General features: G+C 45.2%; 1 long non-coding RNA gene across 1 annotated transcript in view; it reads right to left on the reverse strand.

Annotated features, from left to right (window-relative positions):
- LOC137371716 (uncharacterized) overlaps positions 1-11,801 on the reverse strand; it is a 38,816-nt gene extending 27,015 nt beyond the window's left edge. Inside the window, exon 1 of the long non-coding RNA XR_010975276.1 lies at positions 11,722-11,801. This is a non-coding gene — a long non-coding RNA (uncharacterized lncRNA). The remainder of the gene's footprint in view (positions 1-11,721) is intronic.
- Positions 11,802-13,932: the final 2,131 nt, after the last annotated feature.

Raw genomic sequence — 13,932 nt, forward strand, 5'->3', positions numbered from 1 at the left:
ATTACTCATAACTAAATCTAATATTGCCAGTCCTCTTGTTACATATAGGACATATTGCTGTAGGAAACTATCCCGGACACATTCCAGAAATTCACTACCTTTCTGACAGGTGCTAGTCTGCCTCGCCCAATCTATGTGTAAGTTAAAATCCCCCATTAATACTACTCTGCCTTTGCTACACACTTGCTTAATTTGTGCATTTATACAATCTAACACCTCAGAACTGCTGCCAGGGGGTCTATACACAACACCTATTACAGTTTTAGATCCTTTCCTGTTCCTCAATTCCACCCATAAGGTCTCCACTGGATGCTTTCCCCTCATTATATCCTCCCTCACCAATGAGGTGATACTTCTAATCAGTAAGGCTACTCCACCCCCTCTGCCATTTTCCTTGTCCCTCCTGTAAACTTTATAACCAGGTATATTTAGTTACCAGTCCCGACCATCCTGCAGCCACGTCTCTGCAATGGCCACCACATCATAATCTTCCATTTGAATTTGCGCCTGCAGCTCATCTAATTTATTCATTACACTCCGTGCATTTGTATATAGAACTCTTATTTGGGCTATACCCCTAACCTGTCCCTCAGCACTGATGATTTATTCGCCTGTTTATTATTTCTCCCTTCTGGTTTAACCAGTATACTTCTTGCAGTTTTGCCATTACCTGCAGTTCCTGAAGTAGAGTTCCTGACTGTTCCTTTACTCTCTGCCCTGTTACTTGTTTTTGAAACTGTATTGACTTCCCCTGAGGCCTCCCCCTCCCCCCCACCTCCCCCCCAATTTACTAGTGTAAAGTCCTTGTGCCACCCTATTTATCCTTTCTGCTAGAACACTGTTCCCAGATCGGTACAGGTGGAGCCCGTCCCAACGGTACAGTTCCCTCCTGTCCCAATACTGATGCCAGTGCCCTCCTTTAGCCACGTGTTTACTTCCCTAATTTTCATATCCCTATGCCAATTTGCATGTGGTTCGGGTAATAATCCAGAGATTATAACCCTTGAGGACCTGTTTTTTAATTTTGTTCCTAGTACCTGATAATCCCCAAACAGGTCCTCTTGCCTAGTCTTGCCTATGTTGTTTGTCCCAACGTGGACCACAACAACTGGATCCTCTTCCTCCCTCTCCAATATCCTTTCAAGCCGGTTAGAGATATCCATCACCCTGGCACCGGGTAGGCATCATACCATGCGGGACTCTCGGTCCTGCTTACAAAGGATGCTATCAGTACCCCTAATTATGGAATCTCCTACCACTACCACTTTTCTTTTTGCTCCCCCCGCTTGAATGGCCTCCTGTACCACGGTGCAGTGGTCAGTTTGTTCATCCTCCCTACAGTCCTTTTCCTCATCCACACAGGGAGCAAGTACCTCATATCAGTTAGACAAGGTCAAGAGCTAAGGCTCCTCCATTGCTGAATTCAGGATCCCTCTACCTGCCTCACTTACAGTCACACCCTGCTGTCCCTGACCAATGGCTGAATTTGAGATACTTAATCTACGGGGTGTGACTGCCTTAAGCACAGTGTCCAGGAACCTCTCCCCCTCCCTGATGTGCCACAGTGTCTGAAGCTCGGACTCCAGCTCATCAACTCTGAGCCGAAGTTCTTCGAGCTGCAAGCACTTGCTGCAGATGTGGTCACTGTGGCTCGCGATGGGATCTACCAGCTCCCACATCATGTAGCTATGGCACATCGCCTGCCCTGCCATCTCTACTTTACTTTAGTTAATTAGTTTTTCAAATTTTTCAAATTAGTTTTTCAAATTTAGTGCAGCTTCCCTACCAGTTTTCCTGTGAGGCCACTTTTTTCAGATTTTTCTCAGTTTCAGTTGGAATACTGAAGAAGTGAAAGCAGCTCCGCCCCTCCGGGACCACTCTACCTCCGCTCCCCGGTGATTAGGCCGTAAAACCCCCGAGGTAAGTTATTTATGCTCACAGCTCCGATGCTCCGCCCCTCCGGGTCCGCTCTACCTCCATTCCCCGGTGACTAGGCCTCAGTCTTACTGTGCTCTCTCTCTGGCCTGGTCCTTTGCACTGCCGCTGGTTTCTATTTCAGATTTCCAGCATCCGCAGTAGTTTGCTTTTATAATATCTGAAGAGTTTGTTACAGTTCTTCGAGCTCACTGTCGAGTCCTTTTGTACGTTGATCTTGCTTTTCGTTGGGGCCCAGTATTCTTCTTAAACCTTGTTCGCTGTAGGAGACTTTTCTCTCTTGGGGTTCATGTGTCTTCAGTGGGTTTCAATTCCGTGAGAAAGAGATGGGAGCAGACAGGAGGAGAGGTGGTCTTTTTCAGCCCAGGAGCAAAGAGCTTTCTGCCAGTTCAAATGCTGTCTGTACAAATTAAAACTCCCCAAGTTGGCCAGCAGGGTGGTCACATGACCGACTAGTTTGACCAGGTCTGTTCTGTGTATTGTATGGGAGCAGGAGATAGCTCCTTTGTTTCAACACTGTCTGCTAATATGCAAAAATGTCTTTCTGGCCATGGGCATAGCAATTCCTTGTAACAAGCTTTCTCTTCTTCCCAGCAAAAATTTGAAATTTAATGTCCATGTGGTGAAATTAATGTGCCTCATTCTTGGCAGGTGGGGGCCGACATGGCAACTCAGAATTAGTCGATATTTAAGCTAAGTTACAGGGATCTGCTATATTTGATCACAGCATTTATTCACATCGCCATATACAAAATAATATATCAGTCCCTATGGATTCAGATTGTGGATTTTTTTATAACAATATTTTGTTTGTGTAATATAAGAGTTGTTTGATATATTGTGAAAGGTGCAAATATTTGTGTTCTGTCTTGGTGGATTTCCTTTCAATAAAAGATAAGGCAACATTCACTTCCTGAGAAGTCCAGACTGGAGAGTTTCGACTTTGGGCACTATTGGGAAACTGGGTACACATTAAGCTTTAAATTACACTGCTTTTCCAAAGTGAAATTATGGTGCGGGTTTCCACTCAAACTCATTGGCATAATCTCAAATGTAAAATCTTGCATGAAACAGCACATTCAGGGAGCATGATGGAACATAATTGTTTACTTTTTCTATCTGCATTAAAATATATTAATTGATGTATTTAAGAGTGGTAATCTGATGCAGTTTTACTAATACAGTTGAAAATAGATTTATCAAAATAAAGCACCTGCGAGTAACCTGATTTTAAATCACTGAAATAGACTGTAAAAAGCTATACTGAACCATTTATTAGTTTAATTGGTACACACTAGTCAGTTTCTTAGTAAATTAAGTATTTTTTGAATATTTAAAAACTTTTAAATGTGCCTTTCAGTGCTTATGTGCATAAAAGATGAGTTTAATTTGCAGAGCTTCCTCGAACGGGCGCAATCGATAGAAACTTACTACCCTCATTATTTAGAACTGGGGGGGGTGCAGTAGAGAATGGCTACCCGACCTGAACCTGACCAGGCCCGACGACATGTGTCGGGTTCGTGTCGGGTCGGGTCGCTCTTCTGGATCCGGCATTTGGGCTCGGGTCGAGTTGGGCCGGGTCGGACACAGTGACAGCCAGGTCGTCAAGGCGGGAAACGTGCATTTGGACTCCACACTAGTCTGCAGTGAGCGATTCCATCCAAGGTAGAGCACATCCTCTTCAATAAAGTTGATTATATTCCGGTGGTCGGGTCAGGTCGGGTCAGGTCGGGTGGGGCGCGGGAAAAAGTCAGAAGACTCAGGCTGGGTTGGGCTCGGGTCGGGCTTGGGTCGGATGTGGTTCTGTCGGGCTCGGGCTCGGGTTGGGTTTCATTTGCAGACCCGAGCAGGCCTTTAGGGTGCGGCCAGCTTGTGGGCGGGGGCCATCTTCGAATACAATGTTATTTAAACCAGTGTTAAAGATTATGCGAACTTTGATTTACACTTAACATAACTTGTGCTAAAAATTCCCCAATGTTTTGTACTGGTTCAGCTGATTTCAGGCGAATGTCACTGGTAAATCCAGCACAAACTAGTGAAAATTCTGCCTTGTAAGTATGTAAAATCAAATCGGCAGATAAAACGCTTGCCCTTTGTTTTTTAGAGGAAGGCTAGGAAACCAATACATGTAAAATCTGACAGGGGCAAAAAGTCATGTGGAATTTAGGCCATATTACCTCTCCATTTTCTGTAGGGAGATAGCAGTTGGTAAACATAATTCAGTAATTCACCATGTTGTGGTGTGAGATGTTAACAATATTTGATGGAGCTTTTGGTGATGAGAAGGCCAGAATAAAGTTGCATTATCTTGTTGGTTGTTTAAATTGCTGGGCAAGGTTTCAGAAGAGCTGCTTCCCTAAATGCATCACCTAACTAACGAGGAGGAAACATTTATTTATCATTAAATCATTAGCATAGGAAGGATTGGACAGGAGATTTAATTTTTAAATGACAGGTGGTGGTGCATTTTATTGATACATGCTAATCCTGTTTTTATTATCAAGGAACTGGACATATTCCGAGGCACTGGGGAAAGGATGGGAAAGCAGAAGACTAGCAGGAATTGCTCAGAAACCAGCTGTTTTGTTACTTTACAAATAAAAAAAAACTTTCATCTCACAATACGCTTGAAATGTTATAATTTAACTGTTATTAAATCCTTAATAAACCTACATTTCTCATGAACTACAGTAGTACTGTATATTTGAAATTATCCAAAATAAACATAAGATAATGAGAAATATTTCTACTGTATACAGTTTGCAAGTAAAATATTTATTGCATCTGAAGACATAAATAGCAATGATGATTACTTTTATATTTTCTGGAACGTTCAGTTTTAGTTCTTCAATGATTCTATTCTTCTGTGAGATGCATTTGAACTGAAGCATTTAATGTAAGTATAAATAGAAAAATAAAAACAAAGTGTAATAAAATATTATGCAAATCACACACTAACACTCACATTTAGTATCATAAAAGCACTTGGTACACTCCCATTGCAGAGCAGCCGTCCCCTCTTTTTTTCAGCCAATTCCACAGCAAACAGCGTTATCTTGATTAAAGTTTAATTAAGGATCACATTTGGCAGTACTTTTCACACCGATCTACACCAGCAGATTTTCTAGGGCTTAACTTTATCGTGCAGAAAATCCTCTTTTATTACTCCCAACCTGTTGTAAAAGCTGTTGGCACAGAGCGATGGCTGCTTCATTCAGTGGCCTTGTTTGCCGCTGGAAAAATCCCAAGTCTCCAGAGACAGAGCACCACAGTGGTTCAATTTAATATCTGTCCTATCACTACAAGGCTCTAGCTCATTATTAATGATACTATTCATTAATTTCTTGTTGGGCTGATGTTGTTATTTATTAAAATATTAAAGAAATCTCCTGAGACACATACATAATGAGGGACACCTCAAATCCCTGTGCTATGCCAGTTGAGGGTATGAATATACAGCAAATCTGCCCACACCGTCATGCTCTCTCTCCTTTACTCATTAGTCCTTCCTCTGGGTCTGAGTGACACTGTAAATTCATTTTCTGCAGTGTCCAATCAGAGAATGATACCGATGCAAAGCTTTCTTTAACAAGGTATTGCTATGCAAAATGAATTGACTGCTGTTTTACTAATCTACTCTATGTGTATTTTTGGAGGACGATTAAATTGCTAATATTTAAACATGAAACAAATAAAACTGAACATATATTTCTATGAAGATTTTACATTTTTAAATCTCCAATTATTTTTTCTTTTCTTCAAAATGTGACTGAATTCTACTAATCCCTCATATATTTAATTCATCTGCATGCTGGCCACATTTATAGCTCTAAATAAGCGATGGATAGACTGTGCACTACAACAGCCAATTGTAATATTCATTTGCAAATCTTTGCAGATTTTTAACTAAACCAGTCTAACTCTTGCACAACACAAGACAAACTGTAATATATTCTGTAATTTAGAATTATATAATCAACAGCCATGTGAGTTAATTCAAATTTTGACTCATTATTTTATGGCTACTGCAGTAAGCCTGACATCAGTAGTGGGGAAGATGCTAGAGTCCATTATAAAAGATGTAATAGCAGAGCACTTGGAAATCAATGACAGGATTGGACAAAGTCAACATGGGTTTACGAAAGGGAAATCATGCTTGACAAAAATACTGGAATTTTTTGAGGATGTAACTAGTAGAATAGATAAGGGAGAACCAGTGGATGTGGTGTATTTGGACTTTCAGAAGGCTTTCAATAAGGTCCCACATAAGAGATTAGCATGCAAAATTAAAGCACATGGGATTGAGGGTAAGGTACTGACATGGATAGAGAACTGGTTGGCAGACAGGAAACAAAGAGTAGGAATAAACGGGTCTTCTTCCGAGTGGCAGGCAGTGACTAGTGGGGTACCACAGGGATCAGTGCTAGGACCCCAGCTATTCACAATATATATTAATGATATAGATGAGGGAATTAAACGTAAGATATCCAAGTTTGAAGACCACAAAAAGCTGGGTAGGAGTGTGACCTGTGAGGAGGATGCAGAGAAGCTCCAGTGTGATTTGGACAGGTTGAGTGAGTGGGCAAATACATGGCAGATGCAGTATAATGTGGATAAATGTGAGGTCATCCACTTTGGTGGTAAAAACAGAAAGGCAGATTAATATCTGAATGGCGATAGATTGGGAAAGGGGGAGGTGCAGCGAGATCTAAGTGTCCTTGTACACCAGTTGCTGAAAGTAAGCATGCAGGTGCAGCAGGCAGTTAAGAAGGCAAAGGTATGTTGGCCTTCATAGTGAGCGGATTCGAGTACAGGAGCAAATATGTCTTGCTGCAATTATTCAGGGCTTTGGTGAAACCACAACTGGAGTATTGTGTGCAGTTTTGGTCTCCTTATCTGAGGAAGGATGTTCTTGCTATGGAGGGAGTGCAGTGAAGGTTCACCAGACTGATTCCTGGGATGGCAGGACTGACGTATGAAGAGAGATTGGGTCGAATAGGCTTGTATTCGCTAGAGTTTAGAAGAATGAGAGGGGATCTCATAGAAACCTACAAAATTCTAACAGGATTGGACAGACTAGATGCAGGAAGGATGTTCCTGATGGTGGGGGAGTCCAGACCAGGGGTCACAGTCTAAGGATAAAGGGTAAGCCATGTAGGACTGAGATGAGGAGAGATTACTTCACTCAGAGAGTGGTGAACCTGTGGAATTCTCTACAATGGAAAGTAGTTGAGGCCAAGTCATTAAATATATTCAAGAAGGAGTTAGATATAGTTTTATTTTTATTTATTTATTTATTTAGAGATACAGCACTGAAACAGGCCCTTTGGCCCACCGAGTCTGTGCCGACCAACAACCACCCATTTATACTAACCCTACAGTAATCCCATATTCCCTAACACCTACCTACACTAGAGGTAATTTACAATGGCCAATTTACCTATCACCTGCAAGTCTTTGGCTGTGGGAGGAAACCAGAGCACCCGGCGAAAACCCACGCGGTCACAGGGAGAACTTGCAAACTCTGCACGGGCAGTACCCAGAATGTAACCCGGGTCTCTGGAGCTGTGAGGCTGCGGTGCTAACCACTGCGCCACTGTGTTCTTAGGACTAATGGGATCAAGGGAGACGGGGAGAAAGTGGAAATAGGTTACTGAGTTTGGATGATCAGCCATAATCATATTGAAAGGTGGAGCAGGCGCGAAGTGCCGAATGGCCTACTCCTGCTCCTATTTTTCTATGTTTCTAAATCATTGACCTGAAGGTTACAGAATAGAATGAGAGCGGGGAATAATGTGCTGATCTTAAGCATGTCCTTGGATGTTTGAGGTCAATTATCCAAACCAGGGCATTAGATTAGATATTGATACAAAACTATAATGGATGAAAAAGATTATAGCATTTCCCCCCTTTTAACTATTATTCTTTCTATCTTCTCTCCTTTGTCATACAGCTAAGGATTGTGATTCTGGAAGGGCATAGTCTCTATTCCACTGCCTGCTTCTCTCTCGCTCACTGATGCACGAGGCTCCTGGAGGGAAAAGGATCAGAGGTGCTACTGGTTGGTGTCATTACAGATTGAATCGTTCCAACTAAGTCTTGGAAGCCCAATGAAAATCTTGTGTTCAAGCTGAACCTCAAGTAATCTATTGCAGCAATGGTAGCTGCCAAAATATACTTAGAACCTGTTCTCCAGGCAAAGAATATCCCCACTTCTCTTCTCCATTACAAACTGTCTTCTTAAATCCCTCTCCCCACCTCCTGCATCCTCACCTGCAATAACAAGTGTGATGAGCTCATTGACTTCTTTGTCACTAAGATTGAGACTTTGCTGTATTCTTCCTAACGCCTCCCACACTGGGGTAAACTTTCCCTAAGGATCCCCCCTGCCCTAGCCTTGAACTCACATCTTTCTCTAGTTTCTCTCCTATCTCCCCTCATCCCCCATCCAAGCTCATCCTGTCCACGAAACCCACCTCCTATTTCCTTAACCTTATTCCCAACAAACTACTAACCACACAACTTCCCTTTGTGGCCCCCATGTTAGCTGATAATATGAACAGTTCCCTCTCTTCGGGTACTGACCAGCTACTCTTCAAATAGGCCATGATAACCCCCTCCTTAAAAAAACCCACCCTCGACCCCTCTGTTGTTGCAAACTACCACTCCATCTCCAACCTCCCTTTCCTTTCCAAAGTCCTTGAATATGTTGCCACCTTCCAAATTCGGCCCATCTTTCCTGGAACTCCATGTCTGAATCCCTCCAAACAGGTTTGTGCCCCTGCCACAGTACTGAAGCAGTCATTATCAAACACACATATTTTGTCCTATGTGACTGTGACCGTGGTAACTATTTGTCCTCATTCTCTCAACCTGTGGCACGATTGAACACACCATCTTCCTCCAATGCCTCTTCCCTGTCATCCAGCTGGGTGAAAATGCCCTTGCCCGTTCCATTCTCATCCATTCAGTCGTAGCCAAAGAATTACATGCAATGGCTTCTCTTTGTGCTCCCACACATTATCTTTGGAGTCCCCCAAAGATTTATCCTTGGCCCCCTCCTATTTCTCATCTACATGCTGCCCCTTGACGACATCATCCGAAAGTACAGTCAGGTTCCACATGTACACTGATGACACCCAGCTCTACCTCTTTCAACTCCTCCACTGCCTCTGATTTGTCATACTGTCTATCTGACATCCAGGGCTGAATTTTATTAGTGCGCCGCACATTGTGGCGGCACGCTTTGATCTCGGTGGCCTTCTGACACGGAAGTGCTGCAGCTGAGCCCCCTCAATATTTCATGCGGGGGCTCATTTAAATAGAAGGGGCAGAGCGGCCGCCCCCGATGGCGCAGAGGCAGCGGCCATCGCATCCCAGGCAACAGCGTCCTGCGCCACCACACGGGCGCCGCCACCATTTTTAAAGGGCTTCAAGCCCTTAGATGAAATTGTAATATTTAAAGGGAAATTTGTGTCGATTTGTTATTTACATTTTGTTACAACCTGGAGGCCATCTCAACCACTCCCCCCACCCCCCCACCATATGTCTGTTTTAGGGCCACCGACCCTGACTAAACTCTATTGTCATCGTGACCTTCCCCCACACCACCCCGCCAACCTCGTAACATTTGTCCTTCAAACCCTTCCCACCATACCCACAGCCAATAGAAAGTGTTTTCCCCGCTCCCCCACCCCTCCTGCCCTGAAATCTGCACTCCTGCCCCCTCCCAACCAGTGTCTCGCCTCAGAACTCCGTTCGGAGTTCTGAAGGTGCGCGATTTGCTGCCGGCGCCCATAATATCGCTGTAGGACGGCCGCCCAGTCCAGTTAAGTTCATTAACATTTATTTTAATGCATTTCAATATTGAAATGAAGGCCCCGCCGCTTGGCGATGGGGGGGCTGCACAGAGGCCTCACTGCTGCCAGTTGTATGTGGTGGGACCTTCTTGGCATCGGGAGTCGTGGCAGGCCACTCCCATAAGTATTTTATGGGCACCCCTGCTATGACCCCTGACGTCGAGGGGCTGGTAAAATTCAACCCCCAGTACTGGGTGAGCAGAAATTTCCTCCAATTAAATATTGGGAAGACCGAAGCCATTGTCTTTGATCTCCACCACAAGTTCTGTTTCCTAGCCATTGATTCCATCCATATCCATGACAACTGTCTGCATCTGAATCAGACCGTTTGCAACCTTGGTGTCATATTTCACCCGAGATGAGCTTCTGACCACATATCCACTCCACCAGAGCACCTACTTCCACCTTCTTGACATTGCCCAACTCTGCACCAGCCTCAGCTCATCTGCTGCTGAAATCTTCATCCATGCCTTTGTTATCTCTCGACTTGACGATTCCAATGTTCTTCTGACTGGCCTCCTATCTTCAACCTTCCATAAACTTAAACTCATCTAAAATTCTGCTGTCCGTATCCTAACTCTCACCAAGTCCCTTTCTCTCATCACCCCCGTGCTTGCTGACATACATTGGCTCCAATGCTTCAATTTAAAAATTCTCATCCATGTTTTCAAATCCCTCCATGGCCTCACCCCTCCCTATCTCTGCAATCTCCTCCACCCCTCCAACCCTCCAAGATATCTACGCTGCTCTAATTATGGTCTCTACTTTATTGATCCATCACTAGTGGCCGTAGCTTCAGCTGTCCAGTCCCTAAGCTCTGGAATTCCCTCCCTTAACTTCTACAACTCTCTACCTCTTTCTTCTTTTTAAAGACACTACTTAAAACCTACCTTTTCACCAAGCTTTTGGTCAGCTGTTCTAATATCTCCCTTTTGTGGCTCAGTGTTAAATTTTATTTGATAATGCTCCTGTGAAGAGCCTTGAGAATTTTTATGACATTAAAGGTGCATTTGGGCATGGGGGCTGCAATTTGTGGTCTGCCTGCACCAATCCTGATGGAGGTTGGGAACATGTAGGGCTGCATTTTAAGAGTCCGCTGCTGAAGTAGGCAGTGGACCTAAAAAAAATGCTCGCCGCCTGCACGGACACTGCGTGGCGGAACTTCCGCGATTTCAAACGCAGCGGCTTATTTGCATGGCCGCAGCACCTGCTCCTCGCGATGACGTGCAGGAGGCGGGCAAGCCATTGCAGGCAATGGCGTCCGGCACCAATGTGCAGGCACTGGCACCATTTTTAAAGGGCTTACAGCCCTTCATGGACATTTAAAAATTAAAGAGCCAGGTAAGTCACATTGCACCAAAACTTAATTTCATGATGTTTGAATGCATTTTCCCAGCCCCCAGGGACATTTCCAGCCATTCTTGCCCTTTTCTTCCTCAAAATGCAACTATTTAGAATTTGTCCTTTCACCCCTCCAAGGATCGGCAACTTTGCCCTTTACCCTTTCCCATTAATCCCCCCGACTAATCCGCATTGTTTTAACCTCACTCCCCCACTCCTGAGCTGTAAAAAAATACTGCTCTCCCGTTCTCCACAAGTGTCACACCACGTTTTCCTGAACGGGGATTTCAAGGCATGGCATTGTCAGCCGCCCGAATGAAGATCGGTGCGGCGATCAAGGAGATGATGGGACCCTCATTAAATCAGGTACCGTAAATTACTTTACATATTTAAATGGGGGTCCCATTGCTGAGCGGCGGGGTGGCTGCCACGAGGACTTGCCGCCGCTACTGAGATCACCATGGGACCTGTCGGCGTCGAAGTCGGTAGCGAGCCTCTGCTGCACCGATCTTCATTGCCCCCCACCACCAACATTTCCGACAGCGGAGGGGCTTTAAAATCCAGCCTGTAGTATTGGTGCTCTCACCTGATTTCCATGATTGTAGTGTGGCTCCGAGTGGATCCCTTGTGGCACTCTTCTTCATAGTGCTGCTGGTGACCTCTGTGCTCTGCAGGGGGGGCGGCTAGCATTGCGAGCAAACCATGTGCTCCAGCGGCCTTCCCTTTTTAAAGGTGCCGTTTTTATAAAAGGGATGCTGGATAATCACTGTGGAAGACTCATGCTGAAGGGAGATGTCACAACACACCAAGGAGAGGGCTCCCTGTTTCAGTGGCGCCATTGGGCTGCTGAAGATGAGATTCCAGTGCCTGAATAGATCTGGTGGAGCCCTGCAGTATGCTCCAGTGAGTGTCTCGCATATTGTGGTAGTCTACTGTGCTCTGCACAATCTAGCACTGCAGAGAGGGGAGGCCTTGCATCAAGTGGATATGATTGAATGCCACTCTTCATCCAACGAGGAGGATGTGGAGGAGGATCCCAAGCAGGCAGGGCAGGATGATTAAGTCCTTGTATCAGAAGCGAGGGCCATTGAGAGATGTATAAAACAGGCTCAGGACAATCTCATATGTACCTGATTTCTGCAACCATGATGCCCGTTCCAAATGAACTCAATAAATACTCACCTCACTGTATTCCACGTGTCACCTTTCCTATGGCAATCCTGCGTCTTGCGCCCAGACTCACCAGGCACACTCACAGTAGGTGACCATATACAGTGTTCCCCTGCACTGGGAGCCCAGTGAGGGAACAAAGGTGGCATCTGACAGGGCAGCAGGGCAAGCATGAGAAATTCTCAGCAATAATTTACTTAGCCATTTATTTAAACATTCACAATAACTAACAACAAGACCAAGTTGTGCACACCTATGAAACCCATGTGCGTCTAGGTGCTCTTCGTCATGCATTTCCTTAAGCTTCTATTGCAGCTGAAGTTGAGGCAGGTTGCTGAACATACTGCCCCATGGACTGCAATGACTTTGGCGGGAAACCTCTGGCTGCCTGAGGCTGGAGGGCCCCGGCTGGCTGTGGGGTTCCTGTACAGGTTCAGGAGCTGCCTCAGTCATTGCAGGTACTGGAATTGGGCTTATTGAAGGAGGGGCTGAGGAGCCCACATTTGGAGTGCCCTGAGGGGACCCCCCAGATTAGGAGATCAGCCTCTTCTCCTCCCTTTCTGGGCTCACTTGAACCTCCGTGCTGACCAGAGAAAGACAAGGACCAGGAGAAGACTCCAGGAGGTGCGCCCTTCCCTTTTTTTTATTCTTTTATGGGATGTGGGTGTCGCTGGCAAGGCCAGTATTTGTTGCTCATCCCTAATTTTCCCTTGAACTGAGTGGCTTACTAGGTCATCTCAGAGGACAGTTAAGAGTCAACCACATTTTGTGGGTCTAGAATCACATGTAGACCAGACCAAGTAAGGGCGGCAGATTTCCTTTCAGGCTATTAGTGAATCAGATGGGTTTTTACAACAATTGATGATAGTTTCATGGCACTATTACTGAGCTTTCAATTCCAGATTTTTAAAATTAATTAATTGAATTTAAATTCCACCAGCAGCTGTGGTGGGATTTGAACCCATGTCCTCAGATCATTAGCCTGGGTCTCTGAATTACTAATTCAGTGACATTACCACTACGAAACCATCTCCTCTTGCCTTGTCATTACTGGGTTGAGCTCATGGCCAAGGCAAGGGTGTGCTAGTCTGTGTGCATCTCTGGGATCTGGCTCTCCAGGAAGGTCACCAACCTCTCGATGGAGGAAGCCATACACTCACATGCCTGAGACATGGCAGCACACATGGACTCCTCCATCATCCGCGCATGATTGCGCATTGCCTCTGACAGCTCCGCCAGATGTTTCCTTACCTCTCTCTGCAACTCCACCATGTTCTGTGCTGCTGACACCACTTGTCATCAGCTGGTTGGCTTAACATGGGCCAAGCCTCCCACAGTCCTCCGACTGCCAGTGGCCTCACTTGTCATGGCCTCTGTCAGCTGCTCGGAGGCATGTGTTGTGCTGTCACCCGCTTGTAACCCTGCATCTAAGTCCAAGTGCATAACCACCGAGGTGAGAGTATCTGCGCTGGTGGAGGGTGAAGGGGAACGGTGTGACGGAGTACCCTCTGAGGATTCTTCCTCCTTGTCCTTCGAAGCCGATGGGATTCTAGCAGTGCCAACAGATGATCTTCCCTCTGAGGTGCCACAACCAGCATGAGAAAATACAAATAATCAGGGGTCCAGC

This window comes from Heterodontus francisci, chromosome 7 (genome assembly GCF_036365525.1).
Source record: "Heterodontus francisci isolate sHetFra1 chromosome 7, sHetFra1.hap1, whole genome shotgun sequence".
In the NCBI taxonomy this organism is placed as follows: Eukaryota; Metazoa; Chordata; class Chondrichthyes; order Heterodontiformes; family Heterodontidae; genus Heterodontus; species Heterodontus francisci.